Source organism: Scardinius erythrophthalmus (assembly GCF_964197995.2).
Source record: "Scardinius erythrophthalmus genome assembly, chromosome: 6".
NCBI lineage: Eukaryota > Metazoa > Chordata > Actinopteri > Cypriniformes > Leuciscidae > Scardinius > Scardinius erythrophthalmus.
Window position 1 is genome coordinate 26,536,073 of NC_138226.1, and position 16,435 is coordinate 26,552,507.

The window sequence follows — 16,435 nt, forward strand, 5'->3', positions numbered from 1 at the left end:
GGCTACTATAAGATTATCCCAGTATTCAGACTCTGTATGACCAATGTACATTAAATGAGACTAAAAGGATTTTAAGTGACCTGTCTCATCCCTGTTATGAACTCTTACCATATAAGAAGGTTTAGAACTCTGTGTTATAAACCAAACAGGTGTAAAAACTATTTTGTGCCGGTATCAAGACTGTTGAACATGGATTAGCGACGTCTATCTATACATGTATGGTGTGTATGAATATTTTGTGTGATTTTTGAATGTATCAGGTTAAGTCGAAATGCTGGCTATTGAGTCCCCTATCAGGGACAATTAAGTATATTTCAATATAAAGTTGGACCCTAAATTTTAAAGAATACTATTTTATGTTGTTGTTGCCTCTTTTATAGTCCATCTGACAATACTTCAATAACCAAGCTACTTTATTTACTTGTTACATTTTTACTTTATATTCAAAGCACATGCTGCTACTTACCTTTGAGTCAGAGAGATAATTCATAGAGTATTCATAGCTTACACACAAAGCAATTACTAATAACACATTTGCACACAAGGCATGTCATGTATAGTATTAGATTGAGTATGTGAAGTCAAACAGATATATAATTCAAAAGCAGTTATTTTTATTGGTATCAGAAGTCACTGAAAATGATCAGTGTAATTTCATTCCGAGACATTTCCCATCGACTGAGTGTCATAATAGGCTGCTTTTAGACCTGATATGCAAATCTGACCTCCTATTTGTATGCAAATTACCAGTGTAGCCTATATTTGCCATTGGCAAGCAATGTGTTTACATTTCCTGGATGTGCAATATCGCTACCACTTTACAGTATTATCAAACGGCTACGTCTATACCAATGAATAAATGTGCAAGTCAGATGACTAACACATGCACCTGCCTAAACAAAAATCACATGAGAGCGATAAGTGTCAGGTGATAAGCAAATACAATCTCAAATTTAAAGCGGTGCATCTCAAACAAAACCGTTATGGTTTCATTTGAGATGCACCGCTTTAAATTTGAGATTGTATAACCCACTGTTATGGAAAATATCCATAAAATGGAGCTTACATATGTTGTGCGTTGCATTATCACCCAGAGAATCTATAATGGAAGGTGTGATTTACATGTATGTAGGTCTGCATGGCTGCTTGTCTAGACCTGACCCCTGCAGATCCATGGCCTAGTGTAAATGCATTCCCACTGTTCGGCAGATACGGCGAGAGCAAATCAATGTGTCTGTACAACATGTCCAAGCTGAGGAGTTGCAATGGGGGGTCTTCGTCACCGAAGACTTCCCACTGACACATTAGATTTTCCCCTTTAATTTCCAGTTATGTGGTGTTTTAAAGCGAACCAGCATCCATCCTTCCCCGGGATTGCCCATTCAACAGAAAATGGCTTAATTAACCACACAGTGGGGGGGAAGAGGACACTACAAAGAAGGAGGGTTTTCTATATGAAGCCAGGTTGTTTTTGTGTTTCATTGGCTGTGTTTGGAATGTTCACTTAAACTAAAAAAAAGAAAAACACATGATTGAAACCAGTTATTTCGAAATAACTAAAGTTATAATTTATAGACATTTTAAGTAAGAAATCATGTTTAGAGTATGTTGACAGTCTGTGTAGTTGTATAGAGCTCCAGAAAATCAGTAATGAGGAGGCTTTGACAGTTACAAATTTGAAAAACAAAAAAGCGGGAATAAAGAACCCCTAAAATGTAACACAAAGAACCATTTCAGCGGGTTCTTCAGGACGATACGGTTCTAAATAGAACTGTTAATACGTGTAAAATAACCTTTAAAGAACCATCTTTTTAGAGTGTACAATTTTTTTTAAATAAAAATTGACGATTATTTATTGAATGGGTTATTATTTCCAAAGGGTTATTATTATGGGGTTTCATAAGGTCTGTGTGGTAAACATTACTTAATGACATTTTGCTCTACAACATAACAAAATTATCATCAAGTTACTGTATGTTTACCACATATTTTATATGTAATATTTTACTCATAAATTGAGAAACCCCATATAAAAACCCATTGGAAAATCTCAATCTCCAGAAGCGAATTACTGTTCCAGGTTTTGACGTCATCCCTCTGTTGAAACAGTGGGAAATTATTGTACGATAAATGTAACAATAGTATGCTACAATTTGTCACATGACAAAAGTGTTTGTATTAATCATTTTTAAATAAAATTGTGTAAAAATGTCTTAACTTTTGGCATGTTATATGGCATGTCTTTTAGCATGTTGTTCGGCAACAGTTCTTCTTTTTGACCGGGCAATGCATTTTAAAATGGAATCCTGTGATGGCAAAACTTCAGCGTCACATGATCCTTCAGAAATTATTCTTATATGCTGATTTTCTGCTAAAAAAATATATGTAAATCTTATTATTATTAATGTTTATTAATTAATGTTGAAATATTGTGGAAACTGTGATGTATTTTTAAGGAATCTCTGATGAATAGAAAGAACAGCATTTTTTTTAAATAGAAATCTTTTGTTTAAATATGTCTTTCATGTCAATTTTGATCAATTTAATGCATCCTTGCTGAATAAAAGTAAAAAAAAAAAACATCTGACCTCAAACTTTTGAATGATATACTGTAAAGGCTACTGCAGTAATAGTAGCTCGTTTTGTATTGCGCATTGATCACCTTTAGAGATTCTACTTAAAACCACCAAACATCTCAGTCGGGAATCAATATTGCCACTTGCTTGCTCATAGATGCAACCTGTCATGCCTCCATGTGCTGCCAATGTGAGACGAAATGGACTTATTCAATAACAAATTCAATAGATAATCAGCTTTAGAATGATGCGGAATACAGGGTGCCACCATTCTTTTTGCTTTCCTCTTTATCTTGTCAAGGTAAATACAAAATAATCTCACTTACTCATGAAGACAGAGAGTGAGAGTGAAATTGCTTATATAGAAGAAAAGTTGAAGAAACACTCTCAGTTAGAGCCAGCATTCAAGCAAGCAGATGCATCATTCAGATCACGTCTGAAAGGGATCAAATCCGCAGTCATTTAGTAGGATGTCGTTAACCACCTACATATTGTCTGGCTTCCATTAAGAGTCAACTAAAAGTTAACATTAAGAATTTGGCAATGCTACAGTGAATATCATCCAAAAAGTTAACTCCAACCTCACTTTCCACCTTAACCACATGTGTAGCCTAATAGATGCATACCGGAATATTTCTCCAGTTAATGGTGGCAAGCTGAATCATTTCAAATAATGAATGCCATATGTCTGCAAGGACACACCACTGAAACAAAGGACAGCGAAGGGGGAAAATGTTTGTGACAGAGCTATAATGCAATGTAAGCTAAATCTAGCATTACTGAAAGGATTAAACAGCATGGAGAAACGTAGCCTCATATCTAATGCTCCAGGAGTCTGACGCAACACTGCAAATAATATTTCCCATAGACATCACTGTACCTCTGTCATTCTATATCTGCTTATTCAAGCAGAAAGGCATTTTTGTCCATTGTTTTAGCATTTAGCGTGACGGTATTATTTTCCACCCTTGTCTCGCACCTGACATCTCTGGATATGCGAATGCAGACGCGAGGTCCTTCAGTCTTAAATGTTCCCTAATGCCATTGACTTTCCTCTTTCTTCTTGACTTTTCATCAACTAAAATAGACATGTGTGAGAATACATTGGGTTTCTCACACTCTGAAACAGCGCCTGAGTGTTACCAAGGAGTTATATTCACCGGGAGAATTGCAGGAACACGTATGCTTGCACCTGTGCCTAATAGACCAAATTAGCACCTTGTCACATAAGACTGAATTTTTTTGTGCGCATTTCCGACTATCACTGAAGGTGTAGAAAATAGGCAGTAATTAAGTCTATCGGCAAAGGGGGCCTTTATGCAATTAATTAGGTGTATCATAATAGGAAAAGAAAATGGTTAAATCGTCTTCTTCTTGATTTAGTGGTGTTGAACCATGGCAGTGAGTCATATTAAACAGGCTGCCACCATATCAGGAGAAAGGAAAATGGTGCATCATAATCAAGAATGTTTGATGCTGTGAAAAATGGATGTCATCGGCCCCAGCCAAAATGGTCCTCAGACATTCCCTCTTTTTACTGTGAATTTTAATCAGTCTGCAAAGGGAAACAATGGTTTACTAGATCGTTCAAAGCATTATATAATCACATACGTTTAGGTCAGGCGCTGTGTATAGTAGTAAGCCCAGGATTACAATGGATAACAAAAGGAGTCTTTAATAGTAAACTCCACCATAACCATGCTTAACATAAACAATATACGGACAATAAAACAAAAGAAAACTGAGGGCTTAAAGGCATAGTTCCCCAAAAAATTCTGTCATCATTTACTCACCCTCAAGTTGTTCCAAACCTGTATGAGTTTCTTTCTTCTGCTAAACACAACAGAAGATATTTTGAAGAATGTCAGTAACCAAACAGTTGATGGGCCCCACGAACTTCCACTGTATGGAAGAAAAATACTATGGAGTTCACTCGGGTCCATCAACTGTTTGGTTACCAACATTCTTCAAAATATCTTATTTTGTGTTCAGCAGAAAAAAGAAACTCATACAGGTTTGGAACAACTTGAGGGTGAGTAAATTCATTTTTGGGTGAACTATCCCTTTAAATACAAGGGAGAGTAATCAACTGAACAGAAACAGGTGCATAGAACTAATTAACAACCAAGGAGAACAGGGAAAACAGAGCCAAAACAGAACATACATGTTACAGTGTAATTGCAATTTAATCTTTATTTTAAGTTTTAGAAACTTAAAATGAAATTTTCAAGTTTAAAAGTAAAAAAAAAAAGAATATAAATATATATTTGCAAAACACACACACACACACACACACACACACACACACACACACACACACACACACACACACATATATATATATATATATATATATATATATATATATATATATATATATATATATATATTATTCACTACCAAGAAGTTATTATACAGTAAAGATATTTAGAATTTTAAATAAATGCATGTTTCTTTTAAACTTTCTATTTATGAAATAATATTAATTTAAAAAATTTATCACGGTTCCCACAAAAGTATTAAGCAGCACAACTGTTTTCAATATCGATAATAATAACTAATGTTTTTTGTGCATCAAATCAGCATATTAGAATGATTTCTGAAGGATCATGTGACACTGAAGACTGGAGCAATGAAAGAAAATTCTACTTTACCATCAGAAATAAATTACATTTTGTAACATATTTAAATAGAAAACAGTTCTTTTAAATGGTAATATTATTTCACAATATTGCTGGTTTTACTGTATTTTTTATCATTAAACACAGCTTGGTCAGAAAGATACTTCTTTAAAAGACACTAAACCACACTCTCCTTCATTTTTTTACTGACTTTTTCCCCCTATGGTGTTTCATTTTTAATTCATAGATAATAAGAATGGAAATTTCAGTGAAATATTGACCACTGTACTGGCAATATATCCCCAGTCCCCTGAAGCAAATAAATATAAACACATAAACCCACAATAAAAAATGACACACAGTAAATGCTTTTATTATTGTGATCTTTGCTATATCTGCAATATCCATAAAGATATGAAAGAATAACAGAATAAAGGTAGCTTGGAGAGCTTTATAATCTGGTGAATGGGAAATGCTGACCTATTATTTTCCACCAGGTCCTTCTTGTATCCACTGGGCTGAGAAGGCCACAAGAGTAGATCTTTGGTTCAATTGGTGAAGTGCAAAAAAAAAAAAAAAAAAAATATATATATATATATATATATATATATATATATATATATATATATATATATATATATATATAAATAAATAAAGAGTTAATCTGTGGGCCAGAAATGAAACACTTACTTCTGAGGTCACCCCTCTTGCGCTCCACAAACATATTACACATTCTCATGCATGAGGCAATTCACTTTTCTGTTTATAGAGAAGCACATGCGGACCTAAAAGAATGAAAATCATTGAATCACTCAGATTTTTCTTACCTTCCCCCCCGTCTTTCTATACTTCTCCCCCCACCCTCTTGAAGAGGTCACCATCATCTTGATCCATCTTAAAATGATTTTCCCAGCTGTAACAATATGCACCAAACATACTGTATTAAGTTATGCAAATCTATTAATTGAAATCCCAGACCAACCTGACATTCCACTTGACCCTACTGGTCTATGGAAAGGAAAAGCAATCCTCATGAAGGGTGAAAATGTGTTTTGCCATTTGCAAAAAAGTTATTAAATGAGGAATGAGACTTGAAATAGGAAAAATATTCAGAATAAATCACAGCAAAAATAGAAGCATCTAGTTTCAGATTTGTTTTCATATAGCCTCATATTATCATGTTACTTTGATACGTTATTGTCATGGCTTGGTTCAAAATGGGAGAGTAGTGGATCTAATAGTAAGCATAAAACAACACCCAGGAACACTAGTAACCTAATGCTGGACAACAGAACGCCATACATCTGAAACAATTGAGAACAGACAAAGAACTGAAACAAACAGGCAAAAATATAATGAGGGGGAAACAAGGCACATGTGGGACTAATCAATCAACCAATAATTAACCGAAAACTCTATTTGAGACACTATTTGAGGGAACAGCCACTTGTAGTGGTGTCTGAAACCATAGTTGACGTTATCGAGTGCACTCATTCAATTCCCCAATGCACCACAATAATGAATGCACAACCGATGTACACTCAACCATAGATATCCATTTATGGCATCACCGGCGGCCATCTTGTCACAGGCAGGCTTTCTGGCGGGCTCTGTGGTACTTGATGTAAGGTGAGTGATCAGCACAAACACAAATACTCTTATCTCGCTGAAATCTTGACGGATTTTCAAACGGTTTGGTTTCTTACAAACGTTATTAACGTGGCTATAATTCTGGATGCTTGAACATGTTGAAATATATAATATTATAATTATTCATAAGTATGCAGTGTCATAACTACATCTCTGACGTTTATAACAAACCAACCCGTTTGAAAATCTGTAAAAAATTGAGTAAGTTATGGTTATTTAAAAAGTACATGCACCATTAAAACACAATGTTACGAGTGAGCGAGCTGACTGTGACAAGATGGCCGCCAGGTGCGGACGTCGACCTCCATTGGCCAGCAGCGCGCACGAGACATCTAGCCTTTATTATATGATATCTATGCGCTTAACGGCTAGAGAATACCCATAATGCACTGAGAGGGTCGTGCCAAATGAATTCCTGCATCTGACCAGAAGATGGCGCCCGCAGCTGAATCATCCATCCATCCATTTTCCAAACCGCTGGTCCAATGTGGATACAACGTAATATCATAGAGGTATAAATTCCTTTTATTAATGTATTACTTTGTGTTTGGAATTGTGATTTGTTTTCACTTCTCGGCCACCGTACGGCAGCCCTTCCAGTGCACTCAAGTGTTCAAATTCACACACTAGTTTTTCATTCACTCCTTCAAGTGGACTAGTGGACTAATGTAGGGAATAGTGAATGAGGGTATAAGGGGCGATTTCAAACAAAGCCAGGGATTAAACGAAGGAAGAGGAGCTAAACTAAACTAAAACTATGTGACAGTTATACATTTTATTATTCACATCTGAAAATATCACCCATTCTTTATTTCATGCTTTGCTTTAGAGTTTCTAGTACAAACCCCTTCACAGTGGCAGTTGCTGATCCTCCTCACAAACTGTGATTTATGGCCTGCACTGTTCTGAAAGAGCTCAACGTCTTCCTCTGTGAATATTGACCTGTGTGCGGTGACCTGTGGATGCGATATGTCTGGACTTGCTCTGACGCTCAAGTAATCAACAAATGGTCAGGGACAATATATCGGTTTGATTACATTGTGGGTTTGATAGCTATAGCTATCAACTACAACTCAATAAAAACACTTCCACTGTATCTGTTGATAGGAGTGCAGGGTTGCTATGGTTACAGTGGATGTAACAATATCTCTTCAGTGTTTGTTTCCACATATTTGCTGTATTAAATTTGTATTTTATTTTACATTGTGTCATGCACAGTTCAGCAGAGAATGGTAACATGCTAGAAATGCATCTAGCACAAATAACTTCAAACAACACAAAAATAGCTAAATTAATTTGAATTCAAAAACATAGATGAGCTGAATTCAAGTGATTGTCTGTACAAACTGCATTTTAAAAGTATCTTTAAATAACATAATAAATCACGTCATTGACCACATGTAGCAAGGACTCATAGAGAATAATTTGACTTTTGATCCTCCAGAGAGCCTTATCTTTATGGTAAACAGCGCCCTCTTAAGGTTACTGAATTACCATCATGCTAAACATAACGGCCAGCTGCCAGAGCCAAGAGAACCAACACATGAGCACACAACAACACATAACCCCCCCAAAATCTGTCATTTGCGTGCATGATATGCTCACATATCTCATATGAGTGCTGTTGTGATGTTCAGGTGTAATGTGAGAGGAGAGAGAGAAGTGCAGTAGGTTTTTGCTTAATTAAACATGCGATGGAGTTTTTTTTTTAAACAGATATTTCCCTTTGTTTCCCCTTGATCTTAATTAGTCTCCCACACATGGATCAGAAAGCATTTGTTTCTTTCAGAGGATTCATAAAATCTCCACATGAAAGTAAAGTGACACTTCCAGCAGTGGTGTTAAAGTCATGAGTGGTGTCAATGGACCCAAAGGGTTAAAAGAGAGCAGATCACAACTAATTGAAACCTTAAAAAAAAAAAAAGAGCTGGTGGAGACTGGAGAGTTCTATGAAAATAATTAAAAGTAAGTTATTGCAATTGCTCTTGATCCTCATGATTGCAACAATTCATTCAGTCATGCGTTTATGGTATATTGGTAGCCTATATTTACACACACACACACACACACACACATAGGAAATAGGTCAAGCATCTTTTCTTCCTCTTCCTCACACATTGATGATGGGAAGAGCAGATTTAAAGCACTGACTTAAAGTGAAATCGAAGAACGAGCTGGTGTGATGTCATTTCGAATACAATTTTGACCAAAACAAAGTTTGTTTGAATTTCGTCCAATAAGGACGTTTCATTTCAGGAGTACGAAACAGCTTGCCAAATTTCCCGGAAAAGTTTGCTCCAGCTAGTAAACACCTTCAAACTTCCATTGGTCTATGGCAATTACGTAATAGGTAGGTCTAGGTGTGGTTCTAAGGCTCCGCCTTCTTTGATGTGGAAATCTTCTCTTTTTCTTATGTTCAGTCTGTCAAGGTCCGATGTCCGTGCAGTAAAAACATGAACACACTAGAGACCTGCTTTAGAGGAGAAATTAAAGTTGTACTTTTAAATGAAAGCAACACTGACACTATTTTTATGTTTAGTACTGTAAAGCAGCTTGCTTTAAAGCAATCTATTGCAGAAAGTGCTAAATAAATAAATGTGACTGGACTTTCAGAGTTTGCACATATTGCTATGATCAGATTGCTATGATCTTACTCAACTGTTGTGTGTTTATTTTGTTATTGAAAGGAAATTACACAGCACATTTTAACATATTCATCTAAATCCTGCTCTCAGCATGGGCGGCGTCAGATGTTTGCTAACAGTATACCGCTGAAAAGGTATTTCCAACTTTTAACCCCTAAGGGAAGAACGAAAAAGAACTTTGTCGTGAGTTATCAGGGCCTTAGAGAGGAGAACAAAGAAGTTTCACAAAGAAGGCAATCCCATAAGTACACTGTGGAAAAAGTCCATTCAAGATGGTGGAGAGAGTGGGAGAAATGTTATATAACTAAATAATGAAAACGTTCAATGTAATGACATATGGACTAGTCTTTACCCAATATTTGTGGTTTTGTGTGCAGTTTTATGCTTATTTGTGGTTTGTTGTTAGCTTAGCAAAATGCTAACACCTAACTCCTTTAGGTGCATCCCAATTTCCATACTTATTCATAATTCTATGCCATTTTCTTGTTTAAGTGTGAGCTGTGTGTTCAAGCTGAAAATTCATGTTGAATGTTGGACACTTCATGCACTCAATTGTCCAAAGCTTTCTTTATGTATAGGCTATACCGCTAAAAAAGATATTTCAAACTGTTTTACTCCTAAGGGAAGAACGAAACACAACTTTGTCGTGACTGAGTTATCAGGGCCTTAGAGAGGAGAACAAAGAGGGAAGGGGAAGGTAATCCCATATAGTACGCTGTGACAAGTGGAAAAAGTCCATTCAAGATGGCTGAGAAAGCGGGAGAAATGTTATATAACTATAACTAAATACTGAAAATATTCAATGTAATGACAAATGGACTATACCCAATATTTGTGGTTATGTGAGCAGTTTTATGCTTATTAGAGTGGTTTGTTTTTAGCTTAGCAACATGCTAATGACAAACTCATTTAGGTGCATCCCAATTTTCGTACGTATTTATCATTCTATGCCATTTTCTTGTATAAATATTGTGAGTCTGAAAATTCATGTTGAATGTTGGACACTACATGCACTCAACTGCTGAAAGCTTTTTTTATGTAGTGGAAGGGGAGGGACTATCAGACCTCAAAACTGGATGACAAAATAACATTATAAAATGTGTAGCCTACACTAGAGTACATAATTAATAGTTTACTTGTGACAGATATGTTTAATTAACATGCTGTATACAGAAAGTAATTTGTGACACATCTTTTGAAATCAGCTGTGAGTGGAGTGCAAGGGCAGGGATTTGTGTGATGTACAGAGATGTTGCCTATTCAGAGTACTCCAAAACACATACTGTACAGTACTTGTGAGATTTCATTTCACTGCTTATTAAAAAACTGCTTCCTGTGAAGACAGAAGGCAGAAAAGTAGTGCACTAGGTTTTAGAACGCAGCTTTTGTATAGTGATGTTTAAGAAATTATCTTTTAAGTAATGCGTATAATGCATTGACATTCATTTAAACTAAATCTACAGAGTGAAAAAGACATGGTTTCTCTACAGCCATTTGGTCCACTTTATGTCCACTTTATGTCTACAGTGTTTGGAAAACGTTTATAAGTCAGGAATTTTCAGTTCTGACAGTAAAAGGTCACAACAGGCCTGAATGCCAAGTCAAAGTGATTTTCTCCAACTGAGAAGTCTTAGGACCCTTTTGACCAGGTCAGCTGTAAAATTCAGTTGAATTGCATCACCACATTCACGGCTTGCACTGTAACAGCCCTCTTATGCTCTTCCAGAAGTTTATCTAAATGTGTCAAAAAAGAGATGAAAATGTTGCTTTTTAGAATCAGAGTTTTTCAGAGTTCTCTTCTCACATTCTTTTTATACTGTTACTCAAAGGAGTGGTACAGTGACTTCATAATCTGGATTCTTAGGCATAGTGATGAGAACAAGGGTGGGGAATTTAAGGCTTAGGAAATGCAGATTGATAACAGGCAGACTCTTCTAGAGCTCAGTGGAATAGGTAAACACTGTATTCAATGCACAGGGGGATTATGAACTTCAGCTCCGTATTTTAAATGTATTTCATACATTCTGTAATGTTTATTCATGCGGCTTGGAAAGATATCAAACCTGATCTTTGGAAATTGTCCCAGGAGGACCTGGAGAAGTCAAATAGAAAGAAGAGATTTTTGCTGATTGTGTGTCAGCAGAGGCTCAAGTGAAAAAATCTTGATCTTAAATTTATTCAAGAGCCCTTAGCATTCAGTACACCAGGTGTTTTGAGTGTGTACATACGTTATGGGGACAAAATTTCCCTAGCCCGTGTGTGTGGCCTGGTAAACCCTACATTATGGGGACAAAATGTCCCCACGAAGATGGCAATATAGGAAAACAGCTTATAAATCATACTTAGTGATGTTTTTTTAATGTAAACATGCAGAAAGTTTTCTGTGATGGGTAGGTTTACTTTAAGGAGATAGAATACAGTTTGTACAGTATAAAAAGCATTCTGTCTATGGAAAATCCGCATAAAACATGAAAACACAATGTGTGTGTGTGTGTGTGTGTGTGTGTGCGTGTGTGCGTGCGTGTGTGTGTGTGTTTTTTAAATAAAAATAAGTAAGCAAACACTTCTCAGGTGCGTGTAATGGACTCTTATTTTGATATTCTGGTTTGTTTCCTTTAGTTCCTGTTTCCCTGAACTGTTTAGTTATGTCCTCGTTCGTTTCATTGGTTACGTATCATCACATGTGTATCATTAAGTTTGTTCCAGTTCAGTTCCTGGTCTGAACTCGTTTGTACTTTGTGTGGTTAGGATTCTTTCCTGCATGTATTTATGTGTTCTCCTGTGCATTTTGGATTATAATAAAGATCATATGACAACAATATGCAGAGTTTTCCTATTTCCTTTTAAAGGAGAGACCACAACCCCAAACTATCCCCAAACCTCTCATTTATGTATTCATTCATCTAGTCTTCATCCTTCCTCTATTTCTCAACAATTGCATCTTTCCTGGTCCTCGTGTGCTCCTAGTTTAAAAAAAAAAAAAAAAAAAAAAAGAGAGAGAGAGAGAGAGCAAAATGATATGTTGAAAATAAAAAAAGGCATGGCTAATCTGTTCTGTGAGAGGGAGTTTTGGAGGGCAGAAGAGTTACACTTTCAAAGTAGCTTTAAAATCATCTCAAGTGATGCTGTTATTTAGCTTAGCTCCTCAAACCCTATTTTGTATGCCAAATTCAGTTCATGCATCATTCGGCCAACACGGATGAATTTTAATGTGACATCTTTCTCACACATGCTTGCTATCTCCTGCTCTGCCAGCATAATCTAAACAAATCTACCTCCTCAATAGAAAATCTTTGGATCTGGCTCGACTATCCAGTGGTTTCTGACTGTGGTTTCCATGGTTTCGAGATGACACCATCTTGAACTTGGCATGGTGCTATCGCAGCACGGCCCTGGGAAAGGCCCAGGAGTGGGAATAGATAATTGGCTACAATAAGAAAAGGTAACATGACATTCTAAGATGAGAGCTCCAGCCGCGTCCATAAAAATATGACCTCTTCAACCAGGCAGGACCTGGATGTACCAAATGAAACAGATTTCTTTTCGCCTTGCACCCCTCTCAAATTATAAAAGAAAAAATGGGGAGGGATGTGGTGATGTAGTGGGAGGGTTATGGATAGTTCTGGCAACCAAACATATTGGCTTGTCACATAAGGAAAACAAAATCCCCTTAGGCAATTTGGCTGTCAACGGATAATCCGTTATAAGTTGTAGGATTTGTGTGAGGAGAGGAGCAATATCACGGCCATGGTCCAGGAAAGGGGCTCAGTGAGTCTTAATTATGGAGCCTGAGCTCTCCTGAATGTCAAACGGTCCCCTCAAAGACCCTTCTGTGTGAACCAACGTGGGCCGGTTCCGCACACCTCAGTCTGGAAGCTAAAAGAAAGCTGATGCAAAGAAGAAAGCTTCAATTGAATGAAAACAATTTCATTCATGTGGTTCTGATGATGTCATTTCCTATGGCTTCAGAGCTCATGAGATTAGCCAAAGCCACTTGAAGGCAAGCCTGCAACCTTAGCCGAAAAAAACGTAACACCTTCTAATGCTGCGGTAAGCAGGGAAAAAGACAAAAGACCGTTTTTTTAATGGATGTCAATGGATGAGAGGCTTCACTACGCTGAATAAAACGATTCTGTGAGGAAATAACTTAATTAATCGAAAGCCCATCGGCTAATCTTCAACATGTTTGCTCTTAAACAAATCGTTTTGCATTGATCTGTTTATAGAATTTACGCAGAAAAAATGCTGTTTTATAAGAGAAGTCATGGACAATTGCGCAACAGGTATGATTCAGTTTACAGCACTTCTCATTCATTTCTATCCGCAAACAGTGATTGACTGAAATTCAGGCTGCATCCCAAACCTAGGCAGTGACTTGTTGCCTCGCTTCTCTATCAGGCAATGACTTTACAGGCAGTGTTTGTGCACGAAGGTACCTCACGAAACTGATTTCGGAGGCAGCGTAACAGATCAACAGCAAAATAGAGCGAGCTTAAGTGAAAACTAAGAGAATATTTAATGACTAGTAATTTCTCACTAGAAATTACATCATAAGTGGAAAACGTTTAACAAAAATGTACATTTACACATAAACTACCAGCCGCAACTTTCAGACGCCATCTTTATTTTTCTAGCTCAGCTGTCACAGAATGGAAAGCACAAGATTGTGGAATATAAAAGGCATCGAAGGATACATCTATGCTTTTTGGACGCAGCCTCAATGATGGCAAGACTGTAATGTGATTGGTTATCAAGGCACACTTGATCCAAGTTAGCCGTAATGCTTTTTACAATGGTAGACCCACCGACCCTCGTATCTCCGTATAATAAGACAATCAAAAGTACAATCAAAGTGGTGGGTTCTAGTATGAGGTCAGGCATTTCAGGAGGAAGCTCTTTATCTAAAGCTGTAAAAAAAATATTGTTGGTTTAACTTAAAAAAAGTAAGTTACCTGGTTGCCTTAAAATTTTGAGTTCATAGAAATAAAAAAATTGAGTTAATACAGTGAAGGAGATTTGTTTAATTGCACCTGGATTGACAAAGATGGAAGATTTCAATTGAGAGGTCCGTTCGATTTTATATCGTGTTTGAATATAATTTTTTTTTTAGAAACAGATAGCAGATGTAGTATGTGGCATATTCTATCATACAAAGTCAAAAGCAACAACATGTTTTATTAAAACTGTTTAGAGTCTGTCGAGACATATAAATGTCAGATATTTTCCTCTGAGCAAGAGAGCTTGAAAAATTAGACATGCATGCATATAATAGTGATCATAAAGTGAAATCCAGACCCATAAGTGAAGCCGGTATGTGGCAGCTAGCGATGCGCACATTTCACAACAGCTGCCGCTAATTAAACATTCATGCTTAGGTTCCTGTGAAAATCCTGTTTGTTGGTGAATTCTGGGGGAGGGCTGGGGAAACGCAGCGAGCATAAGGTGGCGAGAATGCGACTTGTGGAATTGTCAGAGTTTGCCTCCTCCAGTAGAGCCATGTGGTAATGAATCACACACACTTTTAAAAGGAGCTGCTAAGTAAAAGAATGGTGTGAACATTTAGTATGAAAATTTTCATTTACAAACTAGATAAAAATTTAGTTCCAAGAAAAATATTTATGAAAAATTTTAAATTACCTTTCAGGAGTAGAGCTGGTGGGGTTGGTTTCAGTTGTATATACAGGCTCAACCCAATGTAATATGTATGTTAATATCCTGTAAGGAAGAAATGGAAATACAATAGCAGTAACAGTGGATTTAATCTTTCAGCTGTTGTGAATGTTGTTTAGCAATATAGATGCAGTAGTAGTGAAACAATGATATGTGATCGTAGTATTATTCATCTGTAGTAGCATGTTACTTGAACACCACATAAATCAAAGTACCCTTGGGCAAAATTATAACACAATAAAAAAAACTCTGCAAACATAATTAAAAGTATTTAATTATCCAAAGTCCAGGGGAGCACTGACAACAGTGCTTTTGCATGTACAATAGTAATTTTTGGGTGTTTTTTAAACTAGGGCGAGGGATTCTGAGGGATTTTCATAAAAGGTCTGGGACAAGAGTAGAACATTAACATCTTTCTTAAAATAATTTAACGAGCTTCCAAAAGCGTTTTAATAAAAAATTGAGTTAATACAGTGAAGGAGATTTCCTATGTAACATAAAAAAACAATCTGTTGTTTTTAATTACAATCAAACACAAACTTGAAGAAACAGAAAATCAAAATTGTTTTGTTTACATGTAGCCTAAACTGCACAATAGAGTTTTGAACAATCATTCTATTAAGATCTCTTACTTGCAACCTTTGAAAGAAACAATTGCATTGCACTTGTACTATAGCCAGCTATTTTCTTTTCTTATGAGCAGGCAGGTGTCAATATAACTCAGTGCTATTTCCAGATTACAAGCTGCCCTCATTTACAGAAGAAACAAGACAAATGGACTGAAGGTCGGGAGGAGACCCCATGACGTCTTATTCGAGCTGTTCAAATCATTTCTGGCCCAGTGTGAGTCATTTTATTTGAAATCCAGCAGTAGCGCGCAGCAGCATGTCCAGGTGTTGGGGAATAGGTGAGTTAAAATCAAAGTGGTGGGTTCTAGTATGAGGTCAGGCATTTCAGGAGAAAGCTCTGTATCTAAAGCTGTAAAAAAAATATTGTTGGTTTAACTTAAAAAAAGTAAGTTACCTGGTTGCCTTAAAAATTTGAGTTAATTGAAATAAAAATTTTTAGTTAATACAATGAAGGAGATTTGTTTAATCAACATAAACTCAAACTATGTTATCTGAACCACATTAATCATTGTTGATTTAGTCATATTAAGTTGATTTGACAAAAGTTAAATCAATTTTTTTTTTTTACAGTGTGTGGCCTTTTACTGTAGGAGAGAACAATCACTGTCTAGTTCAAAACCACTTAAAAACTGTGTTAATTAGAC